At 42.1% G+C, this 23,085-nt stretch overlaps 1 protein-coding gene across 3 annotated transcripts in view; it reads left to right on the top strand.

Moving 5' to 3' along the window:
- Positions 1–23,085, top strand: part of tafa5a (TAFA chemokine like family member 5a) — a 103,081-nt gene that overhangs the window by 25,602 nt on the left and 54,394 nt on the right. The window contains exon 1 of one of the 3 annotated variants that reach the window (XR_005119669.2): positions 8,610–9,782. The exons of the other annotated variants lie outside the window; for them this stretch is intronic. The gene's annotated coding sequence lies outside the window, so the exon portion shown is untranslated. Of the gene's footprint in view, positions 1–8,609; positions 9,783–23,085 lie in introns of those variants that run through there. 3 annotated transcript variants of the gene reach the window in all.

Below are 23,085 nucleotides of genomic sequence, written 5' to 3'. Positions count from 1 at the left end.
CAAGCATGTGGCACTTGCCAACAACCCACAAAACTAATCTCATATCTGCTTTTGCTGCTGGGAGATTGTTTGTGGGACGGCCCTAAGGAGAGCCGAGAAAGCAGACAGGGGATAAAATGAAATCTAGCTCTTGTCACCGACTCAATTTTCTAAGAGATCTGTGTGTGTGTGTGTGTGTGTGTTAATGCGACATAAAGTGGATGAGGGGATACAAATGCATGTGTGTGGGCCCAGTTCACACATTATCCGAGAGGAAATTAAGGTTTTTCATTGGTTATGCCAAAGTTACAGAAGATTGTAAATGTGGCTGCTACAAAAGTGTCATCCGTTCTCCGCTCTTCAGCCCTATTTGCCCTTCAACAAAAGTGCCTCGAGAGCCTGTGAGAGTAGGTGAGTCTGCGTAATGTTGGAGCTACAACATATACAGTGCAGTGCATACCCTCTTTGCTGTGGAATAGAAGATGAAGATGGAGCCCTTGCATTGCTTTAGCCGGGGATAATGGGATTCCAGGCCATATTTTCGCGGTATAAAGAGACAAAGCCTGGTTGGAATCAGGGTTGATCCCCCTGTCTTTTTTAGTGCTGTCACAGGGAGGCTGAGCCCTGAGGAGGCTAGAGAACGGTGCTCTATCCTGACGGTGTTTGTCATCCTTCTCGTATTCCTTCACTCTCATCTATCTCGTCGTCCACCTCCACCTGTTTCACCCTGCCTGTGTCCCTCATAGCCTCCTCTCTTGTAGACTCGCCTTTGTTTCTGTCTTTACTCAGAAGTTCCCTTTCCCTTTAGCGTCTTTTAGCTCATTGTTTTTGTTTTACGCCTGGTAACTTTACTGTTGCTCTCACCAACCCACTTTCAATGAAGAAACTCTAATAACTCCACCATAGACCATCTGCAAAGCACCAAATGGAAGATGAGGGCTGGTGAACACAGCGGAGCATCTAATCAGACAGATATTTCCCTCTGGGGTTTGTAGAGACCAAAGCAGAGCTAAAAGGGGAGTTGATGTGGGCTGGTAGGCCGGTTGCCAGAAACATGACTCCAAAGGAATCCCAACTTTGTACAGTATCTAATGGAAATGCAGTTAGTTGCATTTACCCTTTACTCTCACAAAGATCGACGGCGACAGCACAGAAAATGGAAAACGTACTGTTTGTATCTCACCATTAAATACTGTCCTTCGTGTTTGTCCATTTATCCCTGAGCAATCCCTGATAAACTAAGGGGTTTGGCCACCGTGAAAAAGTGAAACCAATCAAATAAGTGCTATTCACAGCCAGCGATGTGTGTCCATCAGTTGCATGTGGTGACAGACGGACTGTGTTAGTGACTCCGCTCAAGCGTTGCTGAAAAATGATGAATCATCTCACCCTTCATGTCACTCCATACGCTTCCGCCCCATTGTCCTCATGCCCCAAAAGACAAAAATGAGTTGTTCTATCTATGGCCCTCCTTCTTTTTTTTTCCTCCATGTGTCTACCTTTTTATGTTCCTCCTCCCCTTTCATGTTTTTCTTTCTCTACAAGCCTCACATCTAATAATCACATTTCTTTTCAATGGCCTTTCCTTCTTTCGTTTTTGTCCTGGATGAACGCAGGCACGTCAGGGTGATTCAAGGTTACAGCAATCGACTCATACCCCCTCCCCCTCCCCCTTCCTCGACCCCCCCCTCTTTTCCTTTTACCATGCGAGACAATGCTGCTACTACCAAAAATGATCATCATGTACTTCATTTTGTTCTGGCCGGAGAAGCCATAGCCTCTCTTTCCTTTAAAGTTATTGCTGGTTTCAAATTTGTGAAGTATCTCTTGTAATTAGTCACGATGATGATACAGAATCTAACCTGGCTATTGCATGCGCGGTTTGCACTGCAGTTGCTTTGAATGAAGTGTAACAAAGCAAAATTTGAAATGACAAATCGACATGCAAGCAACGCTTGTGTGAAATTGCTGCGAGTGATTGCTTGAAATTTTGTTAAAAATATGCTTAGAGAGTAAGACAAGCTATACAGTAGATACTCCTCTCACATCCGTACAATCAAAGCGAAGCGAAGGCAGGTGTTCAGTTTAGCAGGTTAGTTTTCTAATGCTCAGAATTGGAGCAAAGAGGGATGTTTTCACCTGGATCAGTGTCCCCGCCTCCTTTCTCACGTCCAGGTATTTTCCTCGCCTTTCCTTGTGGTCAACTGTATACTGAGAGCTCATACAGAAGGCCAAACATTTGTTTTTTGCATTTCTTTGCACACAGCAGTTCCTCTTGATGCTCTATGAGGTTTTGACAAAATATGACACCACTGAGGATGTTGTATACGTCAAAGACTGCTATGAAAATCGAGAGTCGGGTCAATTAACGGCCTTTATTGATTCTGAATGAAATAGAAACTGTGGTTCATTTAATCTTGATAAGATATTGATTTTCAATTACTTCTTAAGAGATTGACTATGACATCCTCATTATAAAAATGGATCAATATTCAAATAGTGAAGTCAGCTTTCTTCCTGAATTGCTCTTTTTAAACGTGAGCTGAAGTCAGCTATAGTGAGATGTTGACACTGACATGAGGCACCTTTGTAGACTCTATAATTAGGTCAATCTATCAGTGATGGTAAGTTTCTGGCTGTACAGTTAAAAGTTCTATACAAGTTGATAATGTTTGTATTGCCATTTGAATTGCACCAATAGGAAATCAATATAATTTAAATGAGAGCATCATTAATATATTTCAAGAGAGATATCCATTTTCAAAGAATTTATCAATACATTTTTGAGCAAAGATTGCAGTCTCACAGAGAATGTTGGCAATTTTTATTTCCCATGAAAGTAAAAATAAACATACAAAGATGTCAAAATCAAACAAAGATTAGTGAATGCACATTTCGACGCATACTTTGTCCTCTGGGTACCATTACCCAAAGCTTGGGGACAATGGAAACAGATTTACTTTTGTTTAATGATGCTTTTCTATGAAGTATTTAGTTACCACGCTGTTTCATTTATTTGTCTTTTGTCCACTGAGAAGGCAGATAAACCGGCAGCAAGAGACTGCTGCACAGCCAGATAGTTCTTTAGAACCCATCCATTCATCTGTTTAGGCATTTCATTGTTGTCGTACAGTGCATCTTTGCAAAAAGGTATGCAAAATGTAGCATCAGCGACGATATACTGACACGAAAGAGCATTTCAATGCAGCAATCTGTGAGGGTTGAGAAAATGTGACTCCATTGGTTAAGTCTTTCCTTTGTCTCTAACATATTTACTAAAGTCACATTAAGACCGGGTCATTTTTTAATTTACCACTCCACAATCTTAGTCACTGTTTTTATCTTCTAAATCAAAGATACTCATATCTTTACATTAAACTCACTAAGAAGTTCTAATTAGTGATATCGCCTGATCTCTGAGTATATCAATTTTACCATTATCACATCAGTGTCTGTTCTAAGTGTAGTTGCTAAACTTTGTGCTGTTTGCTGTAAAGGCAACTGGGCCTTCTGGAACAGTACTTGGGCTGTCGGGTATAAAACAAAAAAACTAAAATGAAAGTGTTGATTGTTGTCAATTGATTTCAATTATCAATGAAATCAGTGACTGCTTGCATTGATTGCATTTCATCAGAAAGAAAGCATATGACTATAAGGAACATGTTTAAAAGCATCTAACGTGTAAATGAGGTTTTTGGAGATTTATAACACAAATCAACACAGAACCAAATCAGTGCACTTTGTGTCAAAAGTCACACTTTGAGTCAGATCTCAGAGTGAGCACACATACATGATTGGCATATTCAGTTTAAGTTTCACCCTCCAGACGTATCAGTTTTTATAACTATTCTGATGAAATGTCTATAAATCTGCTGAAGATTACAGAGAAAATATATCCTCCCTATAACTCCAGAGCTTGCATGGGATTTTTTTTCAGGTTTTTTCACAAATTCAACCATTGTTGGTTGATGCATTGTCTCATTTCAGACTGGAAATGCTCACAGCTATTTCTTTATAGTTTTAATGGTGGCTCTATTTGTATTTTAACAAATATAGGCCAAGCTACAAAACACAACCAGATTAGCTTTCAATGCACATGCATGAAGGATGAATGAAAGCAGGCGAATGGAGAGTAAAGGGACAGAAAGCTCTTGGTAGGGCCTTTGTGGATGCTTTTTTACATTTTTCTCTGACTACAGGAAATGTAAGAAGCTTAGTAAGAGACTCAAGAGGATGAGTCCATCTCACGTTTGTCAGCTCGTATATTGCATTTCCTATGACGAGACCTGATTAAATGTGCTCTGTGTGTGTAGGTAGTTAATAATGAATAGAATTATAACGCTGTTGCTGAAGTAAGTGTGAGTGGCACTAGATCCACTGAGGAAAAAGAGCCAGATTTGTAAGCTTTTAAAATGTCCAATTAGAAAAACTAAATGTTTCCGTGGTTTTGTGGTTCCACAAAAAGGAAAATTGTAATACTCTCTTAACATTTTGCTTAAAATGTTCACTCTTGGATTCTGGACAAGGAAGAACTTTGACAACTGTGACAAAAATATCCATCCGAATGCCATGCAAGTCACACTGGTCACTCATTTGAGAGTACAAAAAGACACTTGGCTGAGAAGCTTTAATAGACACATCCGTAATGCACATGCTCTTTTAGATGCTTCGCCCTGTTTTAGATTAGGTAGACTACAAGAATAGAATTATGGTTAATAAAAGTAATCAGTCTTTTTTTAATAAATGACTTTGTTCTTTATAGCTCATATATTCCTATCTTAAGATTTCCGCTTGTCACTTTCCGTTATATAATGTGTAAAATTAGACATATTCCCTGAAAACACACCAAACTTTACGATGTAGAAAATTACGTGACGTCTTGGTTAACAAATAGTTCTTAAATACAAAGGCATGAGTGTGACAGATGTCCAAGGTGATGTGTTTTTGATGGATTGTTTCCTGACAGGCCTTTTATTTCTGTGCTCTGGGTGTCAGTTGATTGGCAGTCAGCAAAAATAAACACAATGCCAGGTAATTTGAGCACATGAAGAACTGATTATACAGAACATCGTACAAGGCCAATTTGGTGCTTAGTGTTTGCTGTGATGGATTTCATATCTCAGGGCATTTTCGGAGCAGTGCTGGACATTGAGATGTGTAACAGACAGTTAAAAGCCTCTTGAAGGAAGATTGTCCAATGCCATCTTCTATGTGTGGACGTTCTTCAGCAGATAATGTTTTAGCCTTTGTTTTTATTTTCTGCTTTTTTCAATGTTGGGTTGCTACCATTGAGCTTTTAAGACATAAGTAACTTTTACTTTTGTGTTGTTTCACTAACTATATGTTTCTATTTTAGAAATTCCCATGATATTTAAGGTTGTTCATATCAATATTCAACAGTAAAAGTGGATCAAATGGCAAAGTGTTATGGGAAAGGGATGGCTCAAAGTGATGATCCCACAGAGAATTGTCACCCGATTCTGAAGTTTCCCTCCGAGTGCATCGGCGTCTTTGATTTTCCAACCTGCAGCTTGAATATGTTTGGTTTACTCACACAGCTTCCTCTCCAGAACCAGCAGCTGTTGTCAGTGAAGAATCTCCATCCCATCCCTGCAATGTGTGGCATTATACAGTATAATATTATTTATATATATATAATTTTATACTGTACCAGTATATAACGCCACAGGAAACCGAGCAAACACTCTACATAAGAATTTAACACAACAAAACACAATGCAATATGTGAGATTAGATTATAAATATACATACATATATTTAGTTGCACAATAATTCAACTCTATTAAATAATTTACAGAACTTCATAAGACAAGTTGTAATATGGAGAAGATGTAGTTTGATCACAAATACATCATTGTGTTAATTCAAGTTAGAGAAGTGCATTTGAAAAATAACTTTTACAAAACGTTGAAAATCTTCCTGGATTATTATAAGACCGTATCGAGGACTTCATTGAACTTCATCAAAACTTTTTATTGTGGAAGAGATGTCGCTTGATTACAAAACTTTCTGCCCTCAAATCAATTCAAAGTGCATATGAAAATGATGTGTAGTGTAATATCTGCCAACTACATTCTGCTGTATTGTATTGTATTCTGACCTTCTAATCCTGCAATAGAACTAGGATTCCTCCTTGAGTGTGCATTCATTTATCCATCGATTGGGTTCTTAAAGGACTACATATTGAGTGCTATCTAATCTATTCCCAAAAGCCGCCATTGTTTCACAACAGAGAGCAGCGCTGCGGTCATCTGGCCAAACAATGGTGGTTCCACCTGTCAGAAGACAAGGCGGGTCAGAGGGGAGGGCATATCTTTGATTAAAGCGTAAGAACGGTTGTGTTTGACACCCTGCTGGACACGAGCCGTACGTTCCAGCTTTTCCCTCTGATTAAGCCCTTCTCCAGATTTATCGGCTATAGGAAATAATGGGAAACATAGCGAATGTAAAGGTTTTAGGCCATCACTCATGGCTTTTTATTGGCTTGGGCTCTGTCTGGCACACAGCCAGTGACCTGCACAGAGGACAAAGCATGTAACGCCTCTCCTGGCTCCTGGCAAAGAAAAGCAGTGGTGAGGGGGTGGCGGCATACAGGAGGAAAAAAGTGATAGAGGAGACGTGGCAGCACTGTAGGTGGGTGGTGTGTGGACAGTGGGGAAGGAAATGGTTTAATAATTTACAGAGATAAAACATGAAATAAAGCATTCCACACTTCTCCAAAACATCTCAAAAGATTTTGGTTATCTCCTGTTAATACAAAGAATGGGGTTTGGGAAGAAACCCAAGCTAACATCTTCACAGGGATTTATATGTAGGCAAAATGGTTGATCCCTACGACAAGAGTGCAAAAATCAGGCCCTGTGTACTTTTAAAAGTACAATTCAGAGTTGTACGGGGGATGTAAAACCCTACCTTTTTTTTCTTTTTTTAGAGTAACTTTCATTTAATTGAACCTGCACGATGTTTCCTCAGACAACTGCTTGTTAACATGATTTTGAACTGATTTAAAGGACTTATGTAGTTCGTTTCATAATTCTGCTTCATGCTCAACATACATGGAAAATCCCACCCCTGGCTTTTTATGTCTTCTTTGAAAATGCTTGGTGACACGTGACTTATGAGGAAAAATCATATAGACATGTCAAAACGTCACCGCTTGTGAACATTGCTATGTGTCAACGGTCGAGTATATTCATTAGAACCGAGGACCTTCTGCGTCATTCAGTAGAACAATGAGCCGCTCTGAGAACTAGCTTCAGAGTCAAAATCAGAACCAACGTCAGACGCAAAGTTGCTGGCAAGGAGGCCGGCGCCTCGATCAAAAAGAACCAAATAACAGCTTCAAGGATCAAGCGTCAGAGGTTCTTTAAGGTGGAGACCATGTGAATCACTGCAATCGGTTCCCCTGGCCCACCACACGTCTTGTCTCACTGTTCAAAACTTTTTCCCAAACAGGATTTACGCAGAAACACATTATGTTTGGTGTGCTGCACCTCCAGTGAATATGGAAGTATACATGTAGGCTCAGCAGTTGATAATAATAAACGTTCAAACACGCCCACACAGTCACGAGCACATCAAACAGTCTTCCCTCCTCAATTCCTTGTAGAGGTCAAGTCTCTGTTAATTGCTTTCCAAGCAGTAAATGGATGGATCACAGCATTGGAGAGAAAAGGAGGCACGGAGGTATCAGGAAGGAGATAAAAAAAAAAAAAAAAAATCCATCACATAGTGGCATCCAAACAAACATTGGCATCAAAGCATCAAAGCGTGCACGGAACCACATACGCAGGCTGGCTCGTATATATGCCAGCCTGCGCTGTTATCAGCTAATTAGTGCTAGTAGCTGCAGGGGCAACCTTATTGACACTGCAATGGCAGGTTTTCGTGTTTGAGTGGCACCGCCAGTCTTTCAAGCTTGTCATTCTGATTCAATTAAGAACACACTGACGCAGGAAAAAAAAACTCACAAGTGGAACAGAGAGGAGATACTGCTTTCAACTGCTTCTCAATCACTTGTACAGAGCTTTTGTGTGCAAACTGACCTATTCTCCTCCAACTGAGTGGCTGGATGAATGAACATCCCAAATCATGTGAGGCTTAACATGAAATGGTAACAATAGCGCTCAGTGGATGGGGTGGAAAAAAAGGGTTATTACAAAAGCTATTGTTTTTGCCACTCAATATTGGTGTTCCTCCAATGCTGTTGATTTCAATTAGAATGAAGAAATCCATTTTAAACCACGAGGACTGAGCAGAAGAGGCTTCTAAAGAATTTGCAACGGCATCAATTCCTTGTTTGTAATATGATGAAATTTTGTGTTAAATGTGTAATAGGTTTTAACCTGCTGAATATTCTTCGAAAATGAGCCCCAGGCTTGGCAACCCTATTGCTTGTTTCAATAACCAGGGGGCTAATTTTAACAGCTTTTTATGCAACAGTTAAGGATGACATATCCACTTAAAATTAGTTTCAGCACTTTTTTTATTTTAGATTTCTTTAAATGAAAGTTCAATTTAATTAAATGCGATCTACCTTTGCTTGGAAAGCATTTTAGCAAACGTTACGTTTGACTTAATGTTCACTTGCTGCCCACTGTCAGCTGTCTGATATTCATCAGTGGAACCATCCTTTCAGCGGCACAATCTCGTGCTTTGTAAACGGAGGAGATTATTTGGGGGAGTTAAGATGTAACCAGGAGCTGGTAGAGATTAAAAAAGAAAGAAAAAACAGTCCGTCTCCGCGTAAGGAACACACACAGGGATAGACGGAGAAGGGAATGCGAGATCACGAAGTCAACGGTTCGGATCGTCATATCATCTGATTGGAAAACGGACTCAACTGGAAGAAGCGGCACAGCGAGGTCTTTGCTCGGGTTTCTTTCCTCTGCCTTCAAATAAGTCAATGATGGGATTGTCAAACATAGTGATTTGGAACAAAAATCGTTTTTTACGACGCGCGCATAAAGAAGAGCATGGATTATTCCCGACACACATACAGCTGGCAGTTCTTCATGCGTAAATGGCGAGAGAGGGAAACTGACTGAAGTACTGAGCAATATAGTGGAGAACCGGGAGAGAGAAAGAGGAACGCACGACAGAGAGAGAGAGAGAGCGAGGAGAGGGAGCGAAGGGAGAGAGAAAGGGAGGGAATACGAGAGAGAGAGAGAGAGACAGAGAGAGAGAGAGAGAGAGAGAGCGACTGCAAGGCGACTTGGTTGACAGTATTTGCTTCTGCCTCCCCAGCGGTGGGAGAGATGTGCGTAACATGCAGCGGAGAGCGGTGACCATCCTCTGCGCGCCGCCTCGCCGTGGACCGCCGTGCGCACTCAAAGACCGAGAAGCACCCAGGGCGCAGCCCGCTCGGCCGAGCCTGTCGGGCAGATGTCAGCCCGTCAGATCCCGATCGGGGGTTAATCTCCGTGCCGCTTGGAGCCACTCCGACGCACCGGCGCCGAATCGAGAGCGCGTCTCCTTCCGTTTTGTTTATTGATGTCGTTTAAGGAATCCCAGCCCTCGTTCTTTTTGATTCAAACCGGACTACCAAGTACAGATTTCGCGTGAAAGGGACGAATGTTGAATTGCACGGCCAACAGAGTATGAGTCAGCGGGTGTCTGCGAGCTGAGCTGGAGTGTGAGTCCCCCCCGCTGCACGGCCGCCTCGGTCCGCCACAGACCTTCCCACGCCAGGATGCAGCTGCTCAGAGTTGCGTGGGCACTGACCGGAGCAGCGATCTGCTGCTTTCTGCTTCTCCTAATTCATTCCCGTCTGCTCAAAGAAGGTAATCGATCCAAATTCCAAACACATGTAATGTCCCACTGGTTTTGGTTGGATGCGTCATCGCCTTTTGTGTAGTTTATACGAAGTTTTCTGCCACAACGATTCGCGCGCCAGTGACTTCGGCGCCATCGTAATATACCAGTTTTTTTGTTTTGTCATAATAAAAATGAAATCCAGACCACGCTTACCGCAGATGCATTGGCATGAGGTACATATCGTGATTTCGATTACCCGAATTGCCCTTATCAACAAGTCATCGGCCACGTCAGCGCGATCGATTGATTTTGATCAGTCAGATGAATTATCAGTTCAAGCTGTGCAGAAGAAACAACTATTAAAACCAGCAGCTACTTGTATGGAATACTGATTTTCTGTAAACGTTTTCAATAGATGGCACTAGAGTGTAGCTTTAGGGTAATATTGAGGTCAAGCGGTTCTAATGCCGTTTCATTTACCTTCTATTGTGTTTTATTTTTCATTCACGTTGAAGCTGGGTTAAATATCAACATCATTCACACACATCACAGCCAGTCTTCACTCCCCGTCGCACTCGTGCCCGAGCTGTTTGTTTGGATGACACAGCCTGCGGACATGGCTGCATAGCGGAGAGAGGTTTCGCTTGTTTTGGGGAGTGATCACTGGAGCTGCGTTAATGACATTCGCCTCGATGAATGACATGCCAATTATTGCCTATTGACGATCACCACCAGCCAAATCAATCCCGATGTTCTATTGCGCAACCAATCATTTAGCAGAATAGAGAGGTTTACTCAGAGGTTGAGTAGACTTACTGCTCAAACTCCTTATGAAAGTCAAACGGTGCAACCCAGGTCACTGTTGTAGCAAAAAAAAAAATGCACTTAATAGACCCTTTGTACATGTATACCCCTGGGCGAGCAGAGTCTTTTTGGCACTTAAGAACTGTCATGGTTTTTCCTTTGTGCCGCTTTCCGAGAAGCGTGGCTTGGAATGGCCTGCCATCCCCTCCGTGCCTCCGGCCCTGGGCAGATATTCAGGTCAAGCAGTGGCAAACACTCTCTCCTCACTGTGGTGGGTACTGCTGGGGAGGAGAATGTCCAGCCACAGTTGAGGGGGGGAGGGAAAAAAAAAAAAAAAACCTTGTCTGTCAGCCAAAATTGGAGACAAGAGGGGAGTTGAGGATTTTGTGCTGGCACATGTCCCAAAGCTTTCCCTTGGAGTTTTAATTTACTGTGGCATGCTAGCCTTTTGCACAGAGGTCAATAAGAGGATTGTGTGGCCACTAAACAGAATGGAGAAAAAAAATAAAAGTGCTGCTCGTGGCTTTGTTAATGTGACAGACTCTCAATAAAATCAGGCCATCAGCATTGTTGGGCTTGTTGACTTGCAAGGCAATATTTTTGACCTTGACTGCCGAGTTCGTCGTCAGTATCATGCTGTGCTTTTACGCCGAGGTGTTTTTTTCCCCTAAGCCTGCATTTTCTCCACTTTCATGACTCAGAATAGCTGCTGGTCTTTCGGTGGCATGAAGATGCAATCAAAGGTCATTATGGCTCATAAGGCCCTTTTTGAAATCTACATACTAGAGGGAGCTGGAGGGAGAGGGGCACAAAGGAAGGTTAAGAATATGCTCACTTTGGACTTTAACAGTGGCCAAGGTCAAAGCCAGTTGTGAGGGCTAATAGCATGAACTGATCAAATTAATTCAAAGACTTCATTTGCGGCAATCTTTTTTGGGGATGAGAGAAATGAAAGGCATGCACAAGGGCCCTTAAAAAGAACAAACCCCTTTTAATCTTCTCTCACTTATTCCTTCTTAAGAGCTTTGGGGTTATGAAACGCAAGCCTCTCCAATTGGAATAACATAGACGGAACAAAAGGGACATCATGATGTATTTTTAGTCTCCCCTCTATCAGGCGAGAGCTTATGTTTACATGCTTGTTAGTTATTCCTGGTGGTGCAGATGTGTAAGCAGGTGGTATCGTACCTAAAGGTGCATATCTTTTTATTATTATATTAACCCAGTAAAGGTGGAATTGAAAGTCAGCAACAGATGAAGGATGTCTAGTACGGCAAAGGGAAGAAACAATAAATTACTCTGTGAGATGGTAGACGCTAGAATATCTACCAAATGTCCTACTTCACCTCTGATTTTCAAACACCGTGTAGTTATTGAACTCGTCGTGTCTAAACCGAACCTCATTCGCCGGGTAAATTCTACCATCCACCCTGATGGGCCAACACGCCAGCGCAAGTATTTTTGGGAGTCGTACACCTCATTGTGTCAGCGCTGTTGGATAATGTGACAAGGGACCTTCTACAATGAGAAATGTGCATGCGCAGAGGGTGGATTGGGAATGGGTAGCATATTCAAACATTATGCATGTGGAATGTGGATGAATTTTGCGTCATGAATTTCTCAAACTGTCCACTTCAATAATTCAGCCAACGGAGCAAATCCCATTTTGCCCTTCATTGGCTGATATATTTGTCACATGGCAATAGAGAGTCTGACAGCGCTTGAATAGTTCCTTGGTTTGCGGAATTCACTCCTGATTCTTGAGCAATCTTTTCTTAGCCCAGGATGAAATTGAAATAATGTCATTCCAAAAGAATCAAGCTAACTATGACTTATTTACTTTTAAAGCAAGCAGCTTCCTTCAAACTTCAATAGCGTACGTGAAAATCGGCAGCAGTATACTCCAAAGAGAGACACATTGCCTAAAATGTCTCATACAGTGCGTCAGGTGACCAAAAAGTGTTTCATTTAGCACTCTTTGTAAAAATATGGATATGGATTGAAATTGAATTTTGTGGCGCGTCAGTGGTGCTCGGGGGCAGCCGCAGGCAGAACTGGGTGAAGCGGTGGTGACTCCTTGGTGTCGTGCACAAACGTGGCCCATGGAGAAAGCCTTGTGACCTCTGTAGACAGAGATTAAAATGGAAGGCTGTGCCCCAATCAACTGCTGTCTATTACTATTTCTTGGTTAACCTGAGTTTTCCCTGAAGAACTAAAAGTTTAGGTAGACCAATTCCACAGAATTGACAATGGTCAAGTAAAGATTTGGTGATCAGTTAATTATTCAAGCCTCTCTGTTGAATGGCTTCACGTTGACAATTTCATGGCAGGAATTGCCAGACAGTCAGTGGTTATGTAGGAAACTACACAATAAGATACTACATTGTTTCGTTTTACTTTTGTCTTTCAATTTCATTGTGCCATCTGTGGAGGTTTAATTTTTGTGGCAGAATAATAATTCTGTTTGTAATTTAATAGCAGTATTTCCCGTAGGTTTACAACATCAGCAGGGGAGGGGTGGGGTAGTTTGTCCACTGGTGCGAGCGCCACCCGCCAAAATGAGCTGCATCATAAGCCCTGAGTTAGAGAGTTGGCTCATTAAGTATTTCCTCCTTTTAAGCATGTATTATTAATCTGAGGAAAGGAGGTATTTTAGGAAATGGAGCCCCAAAGCACTGCTTTAGGCTTAAGTGACATACAGATAATATGCACGCATTTAATGCAGCAGTAATTCTCCTTCTGCTTGTCACAATCACCGTGTTTTACTTTGCAAATCCTCATCCATGTCAAATCCCTCACAGCATTGGTACACGAAGGTAAGCAATCTGCTGTAAACTGCATTCAATTGAGCTCACTTTATCTTTAATGGTCAGCATCAGCTATCAACCATGCACATTAGTGTAATGGACATTAATCAATTTCTCAATTAATGTATTACTTAAAAGTTTTGTCAATTAATTTACGTTGATGAATCAATCCCAGTTGCACCACAAAGCTGCGGGGAGTTCAAAAGTAATCTAACAATGTGCCAAACGACCCCCCTGGGGCCTGCTTCCAGGGGCACGTTTCATCTGTGTGTGAGTGAAATCTCCAATATTTATTCATTGCACTGTTTTCACAGTTCCTATTGATTGTGGGACAGTAAAAAGTGTGCCCTATTGCACCCGGTTTTCAGAAAGTCCAATTGATTGTGCTTTGGCATTGCTCTGGGAGAATAAAAAAAGCAGTGATTGAAGTTTTAAAAAAGCTGCTTGCGAGGATGCCCCACCACAGGTTATAATTTTTTACCGGGGAGTGTCATTGGCCTTTGGATATAGTGATGTCAGAAGGACATCGACCTACCATACTTCATTCATGCACTTTCACCCATGAAGTGTGGTCTAAAACTCCCCGAGGCCCTACCAATCCAAGCTTGAAGACACAGAATTGAGCTACTCTGTAAAACCTTGAATCAGCGAGGACACTCGATGCTTCTCCTCACATCCTCAGGCACACTAACGTAATACAGATGCTGCTTTTAAAATGTGTAACACATGCAGCACATTTTGGCTCAAGATCTGCGAGCTAGCGCATATTGCTAGATTTTCATCCTCCTGGGAGTGAGATGTGGGGAAACCTGTTAAGATCGAGTGGCTTTAATAACTGCAAGTGTATCTTTAATTAAAGCTAGATGCAGTAGACGGGGAGTGTGTTCTGGTCACTGCGATAGAGCTAGGCTCCATTAATTAGTCATGTACTTGCATAGACAAAATTGGATGGAGGAGGAGGAGTGGTTTTGAAGATGACTCACACACACACACACACACACACACACACACACACACACACACACACACACACACACACACACACACACACACACACACAGGAGTAAGACAAGAGAAAGGAGGGCCAGTAGTTTGAGATGTTCAAGACTAGCGAGACCATTTGTCTATTGGCTTGTCAGCTGGTAGAAAGATCCTCTCAGATCAGCGTTTTCCTCAGAGAAAGGGCGGATTCCTCTGGGCCCATTCTTGCTACATTGGCAACATGTTCATCATGACCATCTTTCAAGGACATAGGGCCCACCCCTCGGATGATCTGACCGCAGGTTTATAAGATATATAAGCTGAAAGACTGCTGATTGAAGAGGTCTGAGCCTCTGTGCATTCTAGTCATAAACTCACTCACCATACTATCGATCCTGGGACCTACCAGGGAGCTTGGGTGTGATGCATCCACACATTCTCAAGGAAATGATGGGTGAAAAGTGTGCTTACCGTTCTGAGGTTTCAATTTGTGATTTCCTGCTCCTGTCAAAGGAAGGGGGAGGTCATCCCACCGTTCGATCAATCGCTGTGTGTCAGTTCATCTGGCTGATCAATACCTACTTAAGAAGTTTGATCTTCTTTGTGCGTGAGCTCACAGTCATTTGAACACATTTAGACACAGGGTTTTTCTGTCTTGACAAAAGCCCGGCCCTGGGCGCAGTGACACAAATGTGTTGGCTGTGATAACCGGCTCGGTTATGCTTTAAGGATCCCGTGTGTTCGGAGCATTTTTCCATTTCCATCCGACAGAAATGTAGGTTTTATCTTACATTAGGTTGGTTATAGTGCATTATCTTTTTGTGTCAACGGCGCTTAATATTGCCGATGCCACGCTTCTCTGACAAAACACATTGCATGTTACTCTTTAGAAAACTAATGGAGGCTTTATCGATTCGAACAAGGCCAGACACTTGCATTTTTTCGGCTGTCATATTGTGTCTAAAGCAATTTCGTGAAGATCATTATTTTCTTTCTCAGGATGTCTTGCAGCTAAACAAGATCCCCCTTTGCTCGTTTCTGCCTTTTGTACTGCTTACAGCGGCAGCTCTTATGGCCCAATTCAAAATGAATTAGAATAGAATGACACATAATGAAAATCACTAAAAAACATTGGCACGTCACATCCTCTTAGCTTGGCGCACACTTGAATAGATTGCTTGTGGGGTTCCAATTCCTTTTCTCGTCCCAACGCAGTGGGATAAAATGGGTTTAGCTCACTGTAAAGGACAAGCCATAACATTATGGGTCATAACGAGCGTTGCCACTCGTTTATCTTCTAATGCCATTATGGCGTGCAGAGGTGGAGAGGTGCTGACATGGATGTTAGTCATGCAACAGAAAGAGATAACTGGACACGCTTGCTGCGCTTATGGTAATCACCATTGACATAATTGACGTGGCTGGCGAGCACCGCCGTTAGATTGTAATCCAGCGGGTTGTTTGAATAGAAATATTCAAATTGTTGCCTGTTTTATATCTTTTACTCATTCGAACCTCCTCCCCTTTTGGGTTGGTTATGAAGTTGCGAGGAAGTTTGGAAGCAGAATCTGTGGCGCATGCCAATTTAAAACACTTAACACTAACCTGCCATCTTGCCAGAATTGATTCATTGTGTCTTGTAGCACACAGACAGAAGTGAGTTCAATATAAATCATCAAAACGTTTTCAATCAGACAAACAACTTTGCCCTGCTAATGCCTCAAAACACATTTGATTGTGCATCTGTTGTGGAATTGCTTGAATCTCCTATTCTGCATCATCTCTCTCCCTGCATTTGTTAATAGCCATTTCCTTTCAGTTAGACCAAATATATGCTAATTATATATTTATGCTGCAGATCTGTCGATACAACAGGGGGGGTGTAAACAGCCTCCGATTCTGCTTCATCCTTATCATTACGGCCTTCTCCACATGGGATAGAGAAACTTCATTATTTACCCAAACTCAGTACAGAAAGCTTTCTTCCAGTGCCGTGTTGTTTTTTCAAGTGCTGCCACTAGGGAATTTCTAAAAAGTAATGCATAAATACAAACTGTTTGCATTCACTCGTATCCAAACTGTGTCCACAATAATTGACAAATTATGCCACAGTCAGTGTGATGGCTGCTAATCATGCCGTCTGTTTGAGTTTGATTAGTTACATACATGGGGGCAGGTTTGGTCAATGCATTTCCAAACCTGGGTGTTTCATCATCTGAGAAGTCTGCTGCAAATTCAATATGCCTTGATGTGCATTGACGTGATCCCACTCTGCCACGTATTGTTTCCTTTTCTTAACATTTACTTAGGAAGTCTTCTCCGCCCTTACAGTGTATTCCATATTTCAGAGGTTATTATCACTAAGAAATTCACAGGAAAGGCACACATCAGATGTACCCTAGATAGCGTTTCACCACGCAGTGTGAATCAGAAAAAAGTGGAAAAAAGAAAATCACATTTTAGTAATGATATGTATTCAGCGGATGAAATGTGCCAGGCTTGCACATTTGCCTCGCTGAACAGACACTAAATTATACCTTGTGCACTGCCACATAAGCCCAAGGATAATACCACATCCAATGAGTTGAAAGGAAATGGGTCTTTTGGGATCCAGGAAACAGAATGCCCTTGCTTAAATCAAACAGCTGAAGGAGGAAACGTTGACGTAAGTCCTGTTGGTGCGATTTACCTTCCGTATGCGCCTCGGAGCTCGGCACCCGTACGCTGAGGCGCATGTAAACCCGCAGCCTCCCTCTTTGTGCAGGTAAACGCAGTGGCCATGGACGTCTGAAAACTCCTGCAAAAGCAAATTCCTGTAGTGCTTCTAGTTTGATTCATTAAGTAGATTATATGTGCGTGTGTGTGTGTGTGGGAGAGAGATAAGTTCTTACATACATTCCGATCACACACACTCTTCTCCGGGATAGTGAATAAAGGATGGGAGCACGTGCAGACGGGGGCAGCGAGGCAGCCATACAAATGCATACATGGCCACAAAGTGCCACCGTTATGCACACACACACACACACACACACACACACACACACACACACACACACACTGGAGGGCTGTAAGTTCTTATGGGACTCTAGAGAGGATGAAATATTGCTGCAGAGGCCACACACACATAACACGGTCCACATCGGAGCAAATACCAGAAAAATAACATACGCTTCAAGGATTCACTAAAGCATTCTGTTCAGAGAAGGTGGAGACGTGTGTGAATGGAATGTTCCACTTCTTCTACGCCACTCACAAAGAACCATACATAGTATGCACAGCCCTGTTTCACTTGCAGGTTGACAAGAAGGCAGAGACATTGACATCATGGAGGCAGGGCAGGAGGAAAACAGTGACATCTCACGCTTCATAGTATCTGATAGGTAAACAGAGCGTGGCCCCCCCCACCAGCCTTCTGGCCCAGGTGGAACCACTTGAGCAAATTGCCTCCTTAATTGATGGACTTGAACTGGTTGCTGTGTGCTAGCCCGTGTGTGTGTGTGTGTGTGTGTGTTTGTTTACGCGCAGGCTTCTGCCGGTGCCCGTGGCTAGGTGAACAGTAATAGTGGAAAGAGAAATCTGTCAGCTGGTAATGAAATAATTGGCACAAACGGTTGCACACATGCAGGCTCCAGTGCGCTTGCACACGCACACTCACCAAAAAGAACAGAATTACCCTTAGTAATGCACGTTAAATACAATTAGGTGCAGGACACAGACTAGTCTTATGCCTTTGCGCTGTTGTGCACACGCCACACACACACACAGCTTTGACCATGAGTACAGATAACAGTGTAGTGGGGGGCTCGATGCACCATTTGTTCTGGTTGTAGCTCCAAATGAACTAATCCCGGGGCTGAGTAAGAAAAAAAGTGTGATGGCAAATGAGATGAGTTAAAGAAGGGAAGGAAACGTATCTATCCATCTCTCCAAACATCTATCTAATACGAATAAAGAAACGCAGGTTTTAATGATGATGAAATCTAGAAGAAGTAGCAGATACTTAAATATACAATTGAAGGTGTAAAGAGTGCATTCAAGTCGAATGATCTCAGAGGGAAGAGGCGGAAGGAAACAAAACAGACAGAGTCACAGGTTGCTGCCGGTGGGTTGCTTCCTGAAATAAATTCTGTTCAGGGAAGGATAACCATGGCAACACAGGTAACGTCAGACCGGGATTGGTTATGTTAGTGCCTTGCGCCAGTGCTGAGAGAGAAGAGAAAAGAAAACGTACAGCCGATGAAGCAGAAGTTTGATATGAATCGTTAAATGTCTTTGTTAACACCTGTTATTTTCATTTTCAGCAGATAACAAGCACTAAGAAAAAGAAATCAACAGAATTTAGAGGATCAAACAACAAAAGATAAACTTTTGATAAATCTTTAAACAAAATATCTTAGTTGAAATATATAAAAATAAAACTACAATTCTTAAGAACAAAAGTTTATTATCTTGTATAGATGTGTGTATTAATGAATCCATGGAAAAATATATAGAATATCCTAAATGCATTGTTAAGCCTCTAGAGAGCTCCCATTATGCAAAACGTCTTGGTTTTCTTGGGTCAAGGGTGCAACGGTTAATGATGCATTGATCCAGGTGCCTGTCTGTCAGTTTCTGCCTCATTATTTGAATACCTAATCAGGAAAAAGTCAAACTAAACAAACGTGATTGTTCAAACCATAACACTTTTTTTTAATGCACTTGTGCCTCCTTAAGGTTGTCTTTTTTCAGCCTCTTTGTCAACTCCTGTTTAGTGTGTTCCTTATAGCTATAGTAAAACCTTCCACCATGACATAATTTACTATTTAAAAAGCTATTAAATACCTAGTTGCGTCGCATTCACTCAACGTCCTCAAAATAGCTCCAGAATGGTTCCGTGCAAGTACATGTGTCTTGTAATGAAGCCCTGTGGAACTGAGAGGAAATAGAGAAGAGGACACACAGTGGAGTGTGTGCGTAATAAGGTAGGTGCAGATGTTTGGAAACCGTGCTTCTAAAAGACTCTGCAGGGGGCTTTATGTGCTTGTATAATGTCTGTAGAAGTCTGTTTGTGTGTGTGTGTGTGTGTGTGTGTGTGTGTGTGTGTGTGTGTGTGTGTGTGTGTGTGTGTGCGTGTGTGTGCTGGTGTATGCAGGTGTTCCTCCATGCTTCCAAGCATACATGAGTGCCTCCATATACGTAGTTGTGTGTCATCCCAGACTCCAGTAAATGTGTGCGTTCTGTGTGTGTGCGGGGACTTAAAAGCCTGCAACACAGCAAGTCAATAATTAGCACAGACAGCAGGGGGAGGACGATGAGAGAGAACAAGAGGGAAAACAAGAGACAAAAAAGAAGCGTATAAAAAATAGAAAATAACATGAGCAGCAACTTTGACTGCAGCACCCCCCTCCTCCCTCCCCCCATCACTCCCCCTCTCATTCCCCTCCTCCAAGCATGGAAATCAAGATAAGGATGTTTCCACTTTTTATTTTTCCCAGCTAACAGGCTTCTGCATTGGCTGTGAATACCAATTACACTGCCCTGGCACATCCTCCACGATACATAGAAATAGGGGTTGTGAGAGCAGGGCAGAGCGACGGTCGGTGGCGGACAGAGTGAGAGGTGCATGCAAGGAAAGAGGGTCACGGATTCTATAAACTATACACAATGACGACAAGAGGGAGCAGGCCGAGGGGGGAGGGGGGGAGGAAGAGAAAACTGTGCACTTCAGGCACTTAGCTCCGTCAACACTCCCTCTGTCCACAGCCTTTCCCTGTTGTAAAGTGAGCATTACAAGGGGCCTCTCCACCATCCCCCGTTTCTGTCCGGATCCATTTTCCGTATGAAAAAAAATCCTTTTGCATCTTGAAGCGACAGCTGACCATCGGCAATAAGTCACCTTAATAATAGCGGAGGCCTGATGATAGCGCTGGTGTTGAAGCCGATGAATAATTCATCATTTAAGCTGTGCCGCAATGAGCGCACAGTCTCCTTTAAAGCACATTGACTGTTTGTGCACCGGCTCTAGCCCCTGGCTTTATTATGAATATGCACACTCACACACACACACACACATTTGCATGCCCACAAAACGCATGCTCTGGCATGCTTAGGAAGGTATAAAAATGTAAGCTGGTTTAATTCTCAAATGCTATGGAAAGGTGCATACCTTTAGCATATGTTAAACTGTGCTATCTTTTAGACAGGAAAGGAGGTTATGCTGAGCACCCAATTCCACATTTAAAGCACCACGTCACTTTTTTAAAATAATATTCTTCTCAGGGAGTGGAATTATTTCTTTTGATTTGTTTGATTCCTTAATTGTATGCAGAAAATAAATCACAATGTAGACATTGTCAATGTGTCATAAGTATATTTTAAAAAAAAAATTCCCCTTTGGCATAGTGAAAATGCATTTTCATTCTCTAAGCACTACGGTTGTCTCTTTCCAAAAACCTTGCACAGTGCCCTTCTCCTCCTTCTTTGATCTCATGGTATTTTCCCACAAGGTTAACGAAAAGTGATTAGGAAAAGACACATGAGCCGCGCTAGCCCGGACAACCCTGAGATGGGGGCCATTTCTAGGCTAGACCAGGGTAAGGCTGTAGCTTCCATTGAGCGAAATCAACCAAAATCAAATGGCGTGTCAGCAGGTTCTGAAGGCCTGAGCGTCCCAAATGAAGTCCCGAGACACTCGCTGCACCATTTGCCGTGCTCATTAAGAACAATGCTTTGACAACATCCCAATAAATGACAGACAATCCAGTTAAAAATGGAAATTGAAAATGTTCCACCTTATGCGTTAGTATTGTGAATGCTTTAAACCCTCATGTTATCATGTTATCACTTATAAAACACTTAGATAATAATAATAATAATAATAGATACGCAGAGAAAGACACCAATGATACTCTGTTGAGACCAGAAATGTAATATCTAAAATCTGACTCAAAGGCTATTCCCCAAACTCCTGCTTTAACGTATAGCAGAATTTATTTTGCACCACTGTTTGCTCAGCAGTCTCTGAAAAGATTGGGATCATTTAAAAGTCAAATATGAATTCCTCTGATATTTCTTGAAGGGGGGCTCACGTCAGATGCCTTTTTAAAAAGGTTGCATAAGCTATGTAAAGTAATTTCACAGTGACTCACATGCACGAGAAATAGCGCTGAGCAGTTTTTCCGAGCTGCGGTGGTGTTTAATTATGGAGTGTGTAGTAGTAGTGGAGTACGGCAACATGCATAACCTTATAAATATAAAAAATGGATGTCGAGGTAACAGCATCTTTCCTAGTCCTTATAACATTGTCAAAGCAGCTTATTCTTTTGAGTGACCCAACCTTCTCACTTGTGATGCAGTTTGGCACTTTTGCTACCCATAAAATAATAACTGCACGCAACAAAACCTTCTCTTTGAAATGAAATTGTATGCCAGCGGTTCTAGCAGGGTGTCCATGCCAATCTGCACCTTCTTTCCCCAGGGGAAAATCCCAAACTATTTCAGTATTTTTCTCTATGTGTCTCTTCATCTTCCTCTTGGCTTTTCTACACCTGAGGCACCGTATTGCGATATCTCTGCAAACACGGGGTGGCCAGTAAGCTATGTTATCACTGTTGACACACTTTAAGGGGAGCCACAAATCCACAAATGACACACACACACACACACATACAGGTACTGCAAATCACAGATAAAAAAAAATATATAGAAAGATTGTGACACACCTTGGTGTATCTCGGGGGCAGAAGAGAAACAAACCACAGTCACACCCTGAAAATGACAGAAATACCATTTCATATTATATCCTGCTGACACTTGAGCTCGGTTTTCTGCCATAATGGCATGTGTCCTATACCCTGTTTTAGACATGCTTCACTGTGTGCATTGGGTTCATCATTCATACCAGTAGCCATGGTTATCTCCTCCTTTATCATTATCTCTTACACTAGCTCATAAATCTGTGTGCTGATAGCGCTTGCTCCAGCATCATAATGCATATTCATAACATACCTTCCTAAATATTCATGAGAAAATGTCTGGCCAAACAGCCTCTCTTGCCAGAAGAGTGAAATATAAGACACAGTTTGCCTTTCTTGCGCTTGTTTTAGTTGCTGTTTGTGGCAATGGGTGTGCAGTTTTGGAGGAGGTGATGTATGTGTATGTCTGAGGGAAAATTATTGGTGCAGTAGTTTCCCTCCGACTATGTAGACAACTTCCCCAAGATAGCTCCCGCTCAAAGCGCTTTTTATTTCCTTTCAAAATTGGAGCCGGTAGTTAAGGGTGAAAGATGGGCCCAGTAACAACTTTTGATAGGTGTATTTTGCAGAGATGGCACACATACATCTTTGTTCCAACAATAAATGACATATTACCATGCAAATTTTAGCGGCGTTCCCCCAACTTTCTTTTTACAATCAAAACAAAACCGTAAACTTTATGTATTTCCAGTTGAAGCGAAGTACCCCTGACACCCTTCAGTTTTTATTAAACAGTTTTGTGTTGCTGTAATTAGCATCGACTCTGAAATTGTACCGGTTTTTAATGCTTTGTTTTATCAAGTTTTCATGTTGTATGCACATTGCAATTTCAAACGCCGCTCATCTATTCTTGCAAAAACTAGTGCAATCAACCGTAATGTGAGCATCCAGCTTGTGCTCTCTGACAGTGGAAACCAGACAAACAATAAGGTTATGTATCAGAAAAGTTATTGGATTTCGGGGAGAAAGGTATGGCAAAACATTCAAAGGAGGGTTGC

The sequence above is a fragment of the Pungitius pungitius genome, chromosome 2 (assembly GCF_949316345.1).
Source record: "Pungitius pungitius chromosome 2, fPunPun2.1, whole genome shotgun sequence".
Lineage (NCBI taxonomy): Eukaryota > Metazoa > Chordata > Actinopteri > Perciformes > Gasterosteidae > Pungitius > Pungitius pungitius.
This window is presented reverse-complemented; position numbering and strand designations above follow the sequence as displayed.